General features: G+C 49.9%; 1 long non-coding RNA gene across 1 annotated transcript; it reads left to right on the forward strand.

Moving 5' to 3' along the window:
- The first annotated feature begins 5,797 nt into the window (after positions 1-5,797).
- Positions 5,798-10,698, forward strand: LOC122156495. Its single transcript, XR_006167509.1, has 4 exons — positions 5,798-5,898; positions 6,315-6,427; positions 9,269-9,382; positions 10,434-10,698. It is a non-coding gene; the product is annotated as an uncharacterized LOC122156495 (long non-coding RNA).
- The last annotated feature ends 116 nt before the right edge of the window (positions 10,699-10,814 follow it).

Below are 10,814 nucleotides of genomic sequence, written 5' to 3' on the forward strand. Positions count from 1 at the left end.
GCTCTGATGTTACCCCAGGATGTCCAGGTTGTGTTCCAGCTGCTTCCCCAGTGGCCTGTGAGAACCATCTGTCCAACAAAATGCCTTCTACCACGTATCTGTGTGACTTAGAAGCTGGAAATCTGGTCCAAGAAAAGTTTGAGAGGTGTTTTCTGTTAGCCATTAGGAAGTGCTGCTCTCGAGGGCACATCAGGTGGGTGTGAAAACACCACTTCTCCAGCCAGTGCTGCAGTGCAGGTGAAAGCTTTCGCTGTGCTTCACTTGGGTGTGTTTTCCAACATCAGGTTTACCAAGATGGTCCCTTAGAGCCCAAACTCGTGCTGCTCTGTGGAACAGGTCTCACAGCATCTCACTGTGGATGTAATGTTCACGTTGTCATCTCAGCAGATCAGAGAACTCCCCGGTGATTGCATGCGGGTCTGCCATTCCCTGCCCTCACCTTTAGAGATTGTGGGATGGCTGGGTGGTGCTGGTGGCTCTGTGCTGTGTGTTCTGCTGGGTGAACCCTCCAAGATGTGTACTGGAAGTTTGCTCCTTTCTGCACAATGTTGGCCAGGGTGGAGATTTTCTCTATCTTTAGTAGAAACGTTTGGCTTCCAGAGCCGAGTGGAGCTGGGCCAGCAATCCCACGAGCATTTCTGGTTGGCAGTGCCACAAAAAGAGGCACTTTTCCTTCCTCTGCCCCTTCATGCGTGTTCTGCCCATCCAGCTCTTCTTGAACCTCTGCCAGCTGAAGTCTTCCTGTGGCTTCAGGGTGACACGGAGCTGGGAACAGATCCAGCAGAGAACACCTCTCTCTTACTTGTGTTCTTTGCCTTTTGGGATTGTTTGCAGCCAGATCTCTTCCTTGGTTGGTTGCTTTGTGTTCTTGGTTTTCATTTTTGCACAGCCTCATACCGTAGTAAGGGAGTTGCAAGGGAGCAGAAGTGGATGAGCAGCAGGGAGAAGGTTGGCAGTGCCACCTCATACCTTCTTAGGGCATCTGGGGTGATGATTCCCTTTCTCTTCCCTCATCTGTATCTGAGGGCATGCAGCCTACATGGCAAAATGACAATTCTCTATCAGCTTCCTGCTGTTCCCCACCTGATAGAAAAGTGCTTGGTTGGCACAGATCAGGTTTTGTTGTTTGGGAGAGCTGTGCCAGCAGGAGGAAGCCTTGCTAGGATGTGCTGTTCCTGCATACTTCTGAGTTTGAGGAGCAGCACTGTGTGAGGGAGCCTCCAGGTTCAGGGTAAGTGCAATGTAAGTGATCTGTTGTCTGCATGGCATCTTCACAGACCCTGTCTGCTCCCCAGGTCCTTCACAGCTGGAAATATTTGGAGGAGTCTTTGTCAGAAACCTCTGAAGAGGTCCTTCCAGTGGCTGGTCTTTCAGGCACTTCCCTGCCAGTATCCTCAGACGAAGCCTGCATTGTGCACACGGGTGCAGATTTTCTTTGATCACCATCATTTGATCCTGGAATGTCTCCAGATTTGTCAAAGAAAGAAATAATTTGCTTTTGAGGTAGGAGGAAGACTTAAAGACAAGTTGCTTCCTGAAGCATTTTAAATACTGGGACAGATAAGTGACATCAGAGGAGTCTGTCCTCCATCTTAAGTCTTACCTGGAAAAATGCAAGCAGAGCTGGTCCCTAGCAGAGGCTTCCACATCTGATACTGGTGGCATATGTTTGGAATTGATGTGAAGCAGATCCAGTAATTCCAGGTCTCTCACACCCTTCACATCCTCATCCTTGCTGAAGTATAAAGTACAGCTTTATAACCTTCACAGAGGAGAATTGGTCTGTCTTCCCCAGCTGGGGTCTGAAGGACAAACTCCACCTGGTGCTCACAGCTGGGGTTTCCGTGGTAGTAGGTGGGATGTGAGGAGAAATCTGCTGGTCCCCCATGGGTTCCTTCTCTCTGGGCAGTGCTGAGGAGCAGCCAGGCACTGCAGCTCTCCCAGCTGAGGGACTTGCATGGTTTTGTACCCATCTTCTCACCTCTTGCACCTGGAGCATCGTGCAGCCTTTCCATCGGGGATTGATGCGGGCAGCCATGGTAGCACACAACAAATGCTGCTGTGTGCTGTTGTTGGTGCTGTGATTCGTGAGGAATAGCCAAGCCAAAGTCATGCTGTTACCAGGTGTATTTTCAGCAGGTTTCAGAAGAAGGAGCGTTGTTGAAGTCCTGATCCAATGGACTCTTCTCAGCATTGGCTGATTGGATGGGTTGGATGCTCCCTGCAGAGGTCGGCTTCCACCTCTGAGCTGATTGCTCGTGGCCTTGTCCATCTGAGTCTCCAATATCTCTGAGAGGAGAGACATATCCAGGCATTCATCCACTGTTTCACTGCATTTTGTGGAGATTTCTTTCCCTGGCATCAAGTTGGAATTTCCCTTGGACATCTTGGGGCTCTTGTCCCATCCTGGCACCTCCCACAGCAGCCCAGGCGATTCCTGACCCTCGCTCCTGCTGTTGGGGTTATTCCATCCTCGATGCTTTTTACCTCTGTTGATCTTGCTGAGGTTTCCTCCACCTTCTCCACTTGGTTTGGGTCATTCTGGGTGATGGCTCTCCCCTCCTGCATGTCTGCTCCTGCCCCCCAAGTTGATGCTGTGGTGCTTTGAGCAGCCTGGTTTGGTGGAAGGTGTCCCTTCCCATAGCAAGGAGTCGGAACGACGTGATCTCAAAGGTCTCTTCTGTGATTCTACAATTGTAAGTTCCTGAACTTGCTAAGGTCTTTTTCTAAATCTTCAATGAAGAGCTTTAGCAGAACTGCTCCCCAGGGTTGATTTTTAGTGATAATATCACCATGGAGGTGGAAGAGTTCTCTCCTCCGATGCCAGCTTCCAGGATGGGAACCTCCATCTGACTCCTGTGCAGTGCCTGACTCTCCTTTCTTCCATGCAAAATGATGATCCAGGGAGCACTGAGCTTTTCCAAAAAAAAAATCCTGCTGAAATTCATAACATTGTCTTCTCAGCACTTTTGCACATCCTGCACATCACCACTCTGGCTGCCCTGATCTGGGAGTCCTTGCAGTTTCTAGCAGTGCCTCCAGGCCCCCCATCCCTGCCTGCCCCCCATTACAGCCAACCCCTGGACTTTGGAACTCGTAAGGGGGTAAAAGTTCCTGTGATAGCAGAGATTGGTGTGGCAGGGATTCTGCATGCAGTAAGAATAGGCTGAAATACCACTATGCCACATCTACAGAAGCCAATGCATGAAGAAAGGAAACCTGCAGGAAAAAGGAATGTAAGTTTTCATTCTCAAAGTCACACGGTGTGTTCCTGTTGTGGGAATACAGAGGGATTGCAGTCAGAATCTGGGCTGTGTAAGTGGTGATGAAAACGAAGCATGCAGCCCTAGCACAGGGGTGAGCAGTCTCATTGTTAGAGGGGCTGCTGGAGGCATTGCTGGGCAGGTTTTATTGTGCTTTTTTTTTCTTTTCTGGTTGTTTTAAGTTAGAAATGAGGAGATTCTCATTAACCTCAGTTCCCACGCCATCCTTATAACAAAGCTGTGGGATGGACGAGTGGGCAGTGAGGTGGGTTGAGAACTGGCTGAGTGGCAGAGCGCAGAGGGTCGTCGTTGGCGGTGCAGAGTCTGGTTGGAGGCCTGTGAGCAGTGTTGCCCCCCAGGGGTCGGTGCTGGGTCCTTGTTCAACATCTTCATCAGTGACCTTGATGAGGGGATGGTGGCCACCCTCAGCGAGTTTGCTGACGATATGAAGCTGGGAGGATTGGCTGAAGGCTGTGCTGCCATTCAGCGAGAGCTGGACAGGCTGAGAGCTGGGCAGCAAGAAACCAGATGAGGTTCAAACCGGATCACCAGGTTTGATGTCACCAGGGGACACATCTCAAACCGGATGGGGTTCAACAAAAGCAAGTGTGGAGTCTTGCATCTGGGGAGGAATAATGGCACGCAGCGGTACAGGATGGGGGATGAGCTGCTGGAGGGGAGCTCTGCACAGAGGGACCTGGGTGTCCTGGTGGACGACAGGTTGCCATGAGCCAGCAGTGTGCCCTTGTGGCCAAGAGGGCCAATGGCATCCTGGGTGCATTGCACAGAGCGTGGCCAGCAGGTCGAGGGAGGCGATCCTCCCCCTCTGCTCTGCCCTGGTGAGGCCTCACCTGGAGCACTGCGTGCAGTTCTGGGCTGCCCAGTACAAAACAGACAGGGATCTCTTGGGAAGAGTCCAGCAGAGGGCCACCAAGGTGGTGAGGGGCCTGGAGCATCTCTGCTATGAGGAAAGGCTGAGTGAACTGGGTCTGTTCAGCCTTGAGAAAAGAAGGCTGAGAGGGGACCTGATCCAGGTCTATAAATATCTGAGGTGTGGGGGGCAGAATGGCGAGGCTGGGCTCTTTTCAGTGGTGAATGGAGACAGGATGAGGGGAAACGGCCACAAGCTGCAGCATAGGAAGTTCTGCACCAATGTGCACAAGAACTTCTTTACAGTGAGGTGACGGAGCACTGGAACAGGCTGTGCAGGGAGGTGGTGGAGTCTCCTTCTCTGGAGATGTTCAAGACCTGCCTGGATGCCAACCTGTGCGACCTGCTATAGGAACTGCTTGGGCAGGGGGTTGGACTCCATGAGCTCTGCAGGTCCCTTCCAACCCCTACAGTTCTGTGATGCTGTGAACCTCGCTGCCCTTTCGGTGAATTGCCAGTTGAGAGCTGCCTTAGCTGTCATGGGGAGATTGAGGCTTAGGGTTTGGAAGAAGGATTTCGGCGTATCCAAGCACGTGGAGATGAGAAGGGATGCTTGTAGGCCAAGTGAGTACATGGGGAATGGACAGGTGCCTTGGCAGTGCAATGGAGATGGGGAGGCAACACATGGAGGCATGGCAGGGATCAGCTCCACTGGATGAGCTTTTGTTGGCTGGATTTCATCTCGAGGGCTTTTTCCAGCTGAAGTTGTTCTGTAGTTCTGTGATGGTTGAAGCTATGTGACCAGGTAATAAAAAACACTGTTGAAGGGGAGATGCACAGAGCTTTCTTGTGAAGGTGGGAAGCTGTTGGTTTCCTCCGTGACTCATCTGAAAGCTGATGGAAGATAACATCACTGCAGAAACCTCCAGAGTTATTTTCCTTCTAATTATGGTTTGGTCAGTCATTTCCAAAGCAAGTAAGAGTGCATTATGGAGGATGTGAGTGATTGGTGTGAGTGATGTTACACACTCGGCCATTTGCCTGGGGTGAAGGCCATTAGGAACTGGGCTGAAGATGGACTGAGGAGCTGAGCTTGGAGGTGGAACTGGGAAGAGGGAAACTGGAAGGTGTTCCTTGCAGGTGGTTGTGCTTTGTTTGCGTGTGGTCGGGGAATTGGGGTGAAGTGATAGCTTGAGTTAATAGGAGGAAGTCTGTGGTGTGGGATGGGGCAGGGAGATGAGCTGTAATAACAGCATGGGCAGAGTTGGAGCTGTTTGGTGTAAACAACAGTGGCTGTAAGGGTAGGAAGTGGCAGCAGAAGAGCATGCTGATAGTTATGCTTGTGCTGCTTCAGATGAGATAGAGTTTGTGGCTGATCTGTTTCGTGACTGATCATATTTTCCAAAGGTGTTTAAGTTTTTAGTTTAGAACCCACACTGGCAGGGTGTGGATTCTGATGGTAACTAAAAGACATCTCGGTCTGACAGGGGGTTTGGAACCAGATGGTTTTTAAAGTCCCTTCCAAGCCAGACCAGCCTGTGATTGTGTGGTTTCTGTGACCTGTGCCTATAGGTATTGTTCCATGCCTTTGATTCTGAAATAGAAGGAGAGGACTCTGTGTTATGCCAAGCTTCTCAAGGATCCTCTTGTTTTGAATGCTGCAATACAACGATTTTCTTTTCCCTTCCTTTCCCTCCAGTGGCTTAACGAAGCAAGAATTATTCAGAGACTTGTGGAGCTGATCCATTCAAGCCAGGATGAGGATGTGAGTATGGCAAGAACTGGTGTTTTGTGTCTGTGGGCAGTGGGTCCTGCAAAGTAAAGGGCTTTATGAAATCATTTAGTTTTCTTTGTGCAGGAGGCAGTGAGAAGGAAGGGTGAAATGCTGTGTTTGAAAGTCACAAGTTAATGCACTTGGTCAGGAAGTTGAAATACAGTCGTCACCTTATGAAATGCAGTCCTCACTTTATGGCATCTCTGACTGAACTTCACTGTTCTGCTCAGGAAGATCCTCTCTTAGGTTTTGAAATCTCTTAAAGCTTCTAATAATTCAATGTTAACGTGTAGCAGATGAATAATTCAGAGCGTGGTAGCACTCATACAGTCACATTAGTTTCTCTGACGGCCAGAATGAGACAAATTGAGAAGCTAACGCCGCCGTGTGCTCCGTGTCATTGACAGAGGCAATCAAACGCTTCCCAGACCCTGTGTGATATCATAAGATTGAGCAGAGACCAGAGCAATCAGCTGCAGGACATACCTGAGCCTGATCCACTTCTCACCGCACTGGAATCGTAAGTAGCGCTCAGGGGATCGTTGCTAAACCAGCTGCTGTCATTTCCTGTCGGCTGTGGGAGGTCGCCATGAAGCCCTTGCTGAACTGCTGACATTTATCCCAAGCATGAAACGTGGCTTCGAAGCTGGGGTGTCACTTGGCCACCTCTGCTGAGATGTCTGGGATTGTAGCACAGGGTTGGGGTTGCTGATCTGTGAAGCACACAGCTGGAGACGGAAGCAGTCGGTGTCAGCGTGCTGAGGTCTCGCAGCGAATGTGGGGAGAGCTGAGGGGTGGTGGTGGGAGCTGAGGGAAAAGCCACCTGGGCAGCTCTTAGCGTTGCCACGTTTCTTCATTGGTGCCACGTGCGACTTTGACACGAAGGTGCAGAACTGGCTTTGTCGTTTCCTGGCTTCTGCTTGGCAGGCAGGGTTTGTGAACAGAGCTGTCATCCCTTTCGAGGCCTTTTTGGACAGGAAAAAGCAGAAGAGTCATTTTGGTTTGGGAGCTTTTCTGGCACATTTCGTGTAAATTACATGAAGGTCAGTGATCACAGGAATCCAGTGAGTTCCATCATTTGGAAACTGGTGGTTGTGGGCTGTTGTAAGGACAAACATAAACGTGACTTCAAACAAGGTTTCTTTAGACTTAAAGGTTTGTTATGGGAACAAGGTGAAACAGACTTGAAGGAAATAAGACAGTACCTGTAAGTGGGGCTTAAAAACTCTGCTTTGTGAGTCTTGTTGGCCCAGAGCTTTGCTCATTTCTGTGATGCTGCTGTCTGCTTCTCCTGATCTGGAGCTCAGTTCTGTGCACAGAGGGCTGAGGTGGTGTGTGAGGTGCAGACAGCTCATGTGCTGCATGCAATCACTGACAGCTGAAAGACGTGCTGGACCTTCCACAGGCTTGAAATACAAGCCTGACTCTGTAAGGAGCTGCTCTTAAATGCTTCATTTCCTTGATTGTGCCTGCAGAAACGAGGCAGGCCTGATCTTTTGTCCCAGAGTGGTGGTTTGTTGTCGGGTAGCACAGTGTGGGATTGTTGGTGTAGATGGAATCATAGAATCATGGAGCCATTAAGGTTGGAAAAGAGCTCTGAGATCATCAAGTTCGACCCCAGCCCACCCCCACTGCACCCATGGCACGAGCTGGCTCATCTCAACCCCCTCATCCAGATCATCAGTGAAGAGACTAAACAGGGCTAGTACAAATGCCTGGGGAGCATCACTTGTGACCATTGGATTGAGATCCATCCATCACCACAGTTGCATATCTCAAGGCCTGGAAACCCTCGTCAGGGCCTGAACCTCATCAGAACTGAACCTCATCAGGGCCTGAACCTCATCAGGGCCTGAACCTCATCAGAACTGAACGTCATCAGGGCCTGAACCTCATCAGAACTGAACGTCATCAGGGCCTGAACCTCATCAGAACTGAACCTCATCAGGGCCTGAACCTCAGATCAGGGCCTGAACCTCATCAGGACTGAATGGCTCCAGAGCCCTTCAGCTGTGGGCTGAGCCTTTCTCTGCTGGGTTGCTTACAGACAGCCTGCACCGTGTGCCATGGTGCACTCACTCTGGGTCTTCTCCTTTCTCGTGTGAACCTCCTCCTCTCTCAGTAGCTCAGCAGAGGGACACAGAGCTGTGCTTGGGGCAGGACACTGCTGCTCATGGTGAGAGCTTCTGGGGTAGAACTCCATCTGAGGTCCTGGGCTGCACAGGGGTTGCTACAGGTGGAGCTTTGGGTCACACTGCACTCAGAGCATCTTCAGCAGCTGCTTCACCTCCCTCCTTCTCTCTCCCAATCACCCTCTCCTGTGGTTTTCTTTGTTGCTGTCGCATTTTCATTCACCACCTGCCTTTCCACGAGATGAAGAGAAATGGTTTTGCTCTTTCAAAGAGCTTTGCTGAAAGTCGTTACGCCGCTTCGTTATTTCAGAGGAAAAACATTCTGAGCAGAAGTGACTTTTCTGCACCACGCTGCTCTGCTGTTGATCCCCAGCTGTCACGTGGCTCATGCCTTCTCCCAGGGAGTTTTTCCAACCATTACCAGTGACCTTTTTCATCTGTGAATGGTAAATTAACCATCACTTAAGGCCACCGGGAGCCGTGGCCAGAGTCACACACCCCTCCTGCTCCTCCTGTCTGTAACTTAGAGAATGCAGCAGGTAGCAGAGAGGAAAGTGGGCTGTTACCCCGTGTTTGTAATTCAGGGTGGTCTTTGAGTGTCAAAATGGTGTTTAAATGCCAGAAAAGTCCACTGTTGTCATTCCTTGTGACTCCAGCATTTGCCAGTATTATGCTTGGGGGTTCCCCCACCTTCCCTTGACACTCTCAGGTTTTGGTAGGCATCTTACCCTGCTTTAAAGGCTCAAAGAAATGGTGAATGGCTTTGAATATTTGGAGGGAGCGGAAGCTAAGACTGACAAAAAGAAGCAAATTCTTTACAGTTTGCTTCTGCTGGGTCCTGGATCCCACTGTGCCAATGGCAGATGACACAGGTCAGCTTCCAGTGCATTTTGCCTTTCTCCTGGGATTCTGGTGGATAATTTTGGACTGTGAGCTCATAGCCTCATGTTGTCTTTCATAAATTAAACAAACTAAGTTAATACTTGGGTTGTCTTCCAGTGTGTAACAAGAGTTTTGCCTTGTTGATACCGGGTTTCGGGTTGGAGTCTCAATGTCTATAAGGAGCTCTTGCCTTAGTGATGAGGAAGCAAGTTCCTAAACCTCGTGTAAAGCCATTTCTGTCTTTACTGAGTGCAAACTTCAGCTCAAGAAAACTCAGAAGTGGGTATTTTTGTGATTAAAGCAGCTGCTGAATGTTACTAACAGTGTAAATCTGTGCTGACCAACAGGCAGGAATGTGTGGAGCAACTCCTGAAGAATATGTTTGATGGAGAGCAGACTGAGAATTGCATAGTGAATGGAACGCAGGTTCTGCTGACATTGCTGGAAACCAGGCGCTCTGGGTAAGTCAGCTTCAGTCCTGAGCAGAACAATGTTAGCCATTCAAATCTAGTTTGAATGAAGGATGTAGCAAAGGAGAGGTCTGGGGAGGAAGGGAGACGCTGAGAATCTCACTTTAAAAAGGAGGAAATAAGGAGGAGTGAAGGAGGTGATGGAAGATCAGGAAGAGTGAACAGGGGGAGAAACAGACAGGAGATGGCGTCGGGCTGACAAGTTGTTAGGCAGTTCATAGAATCATAGAATGGCCTGGGTTGAAAAGCAAGAAGGACCACGATGCTCATCTAGTTTCAATCCCCTGCTGTGTGCAGGGTCACCAACCAGCAGCCCAGGCTGCCCAGAGCCACATCCAGCCTGGCCTTGAGTGCCTGCAGGGCTGGGGCACCCACAGCCTCCTTGGGCAGCCTGTTGCAGTGCCTCACCACCCTTGGTTAAGGCTGAAAAGCTGAGATGCTGCATCCTGTGTGCCTTGTGCCCTGCATCTCTGAGGGTTCCTGAGTTCCAGACGTAGGGGTGTCACGGAGGCTGTTGGTGCCTCACTGCAATGAAAGCATTTCTCTTATTCCGACATGAGGCTGGAAGTTGAGGAGTTGAGGTTGAAGGACCTCCAGTTGAGGTTGGAAGGAACTGCTGGTAGTCACAGTGTGCTGCTGAGCAGCAGAGATGGGAGCCCGGCTGCTTGGTTAGTATCCTTCAGTGCACTTCTGGAGAGCTTGTTACCATTTTTAACACATGTTTATAAACACTCCCTGGCACAATTTATTCTTTGAATATCTATGAAGTTTGAGAGCCCTGAGAGCACTGCGGCAGTTTGTCTTTGTCAGCCCTGCAGACAGCTTCTCCTCTGCCTTCCCACTCATCTCATTCACAATTTTGATTATGTGAACATCATCTTGCAAATAACTTAATACTGTGATTATGCACTTACCTTCGGTGGCTGTCAGTTTCTCTTCACATTCAGAGTGAGTTTTCAAGAGAAAATAACCAACGTGGGCAGTGTGAGTGGAGACCTTTGTAAGGGTTGCTCAAACCCTGACTGTGTTTTCTTTGTTACAGGGTGGAAGGACTGATGGACTCATACACTCAGGGATTTGAAAGGTCTTACACTGTCAATAGCAGCATCTTACATGGCATTGAACCGAGGCTAAAAGATTTCCACCAGCTGCTGCTCAGCCCTCCCAAGGTAACACAGCTCAGCCTTCCTCAGGAGCAAACAGCTGCTGGCTGCACGTGGGGGTTTCCTCATCCTTACTCGTGGGCTTTGTGGTTTTTTTCTGAAAGCACCACGTGCTGGCCAAGCAAACTCTACCAAAAATCTTGTCAAGAAGGATTCACGCTTCAGGTTTGTAATTCGAGTGCTTAGGAAGTTCAAGCAACATGTGAGGTTTTGCACTTGGGCTGGAGGAATCCCAGGCAGCCCTACAGACTGGGAGGAGC

Source organism: Centrocercus urophasianus, unplaced genomic scaffold, assembly GCF_019232065.1.
Source record: "Centrocercus urophasianus isolate 14NV4802_14NV808 unplaced genomic scaffold, USGS_Curo_1.0 seq_1236, whole genome shotgun sequence".
Taxonomy (NCBI): Eukaryota; Metazoa; Chordata; class Aves; order Galliformes; family Phasianidae; genus Centrocercus; species Centrocercus urophasianus.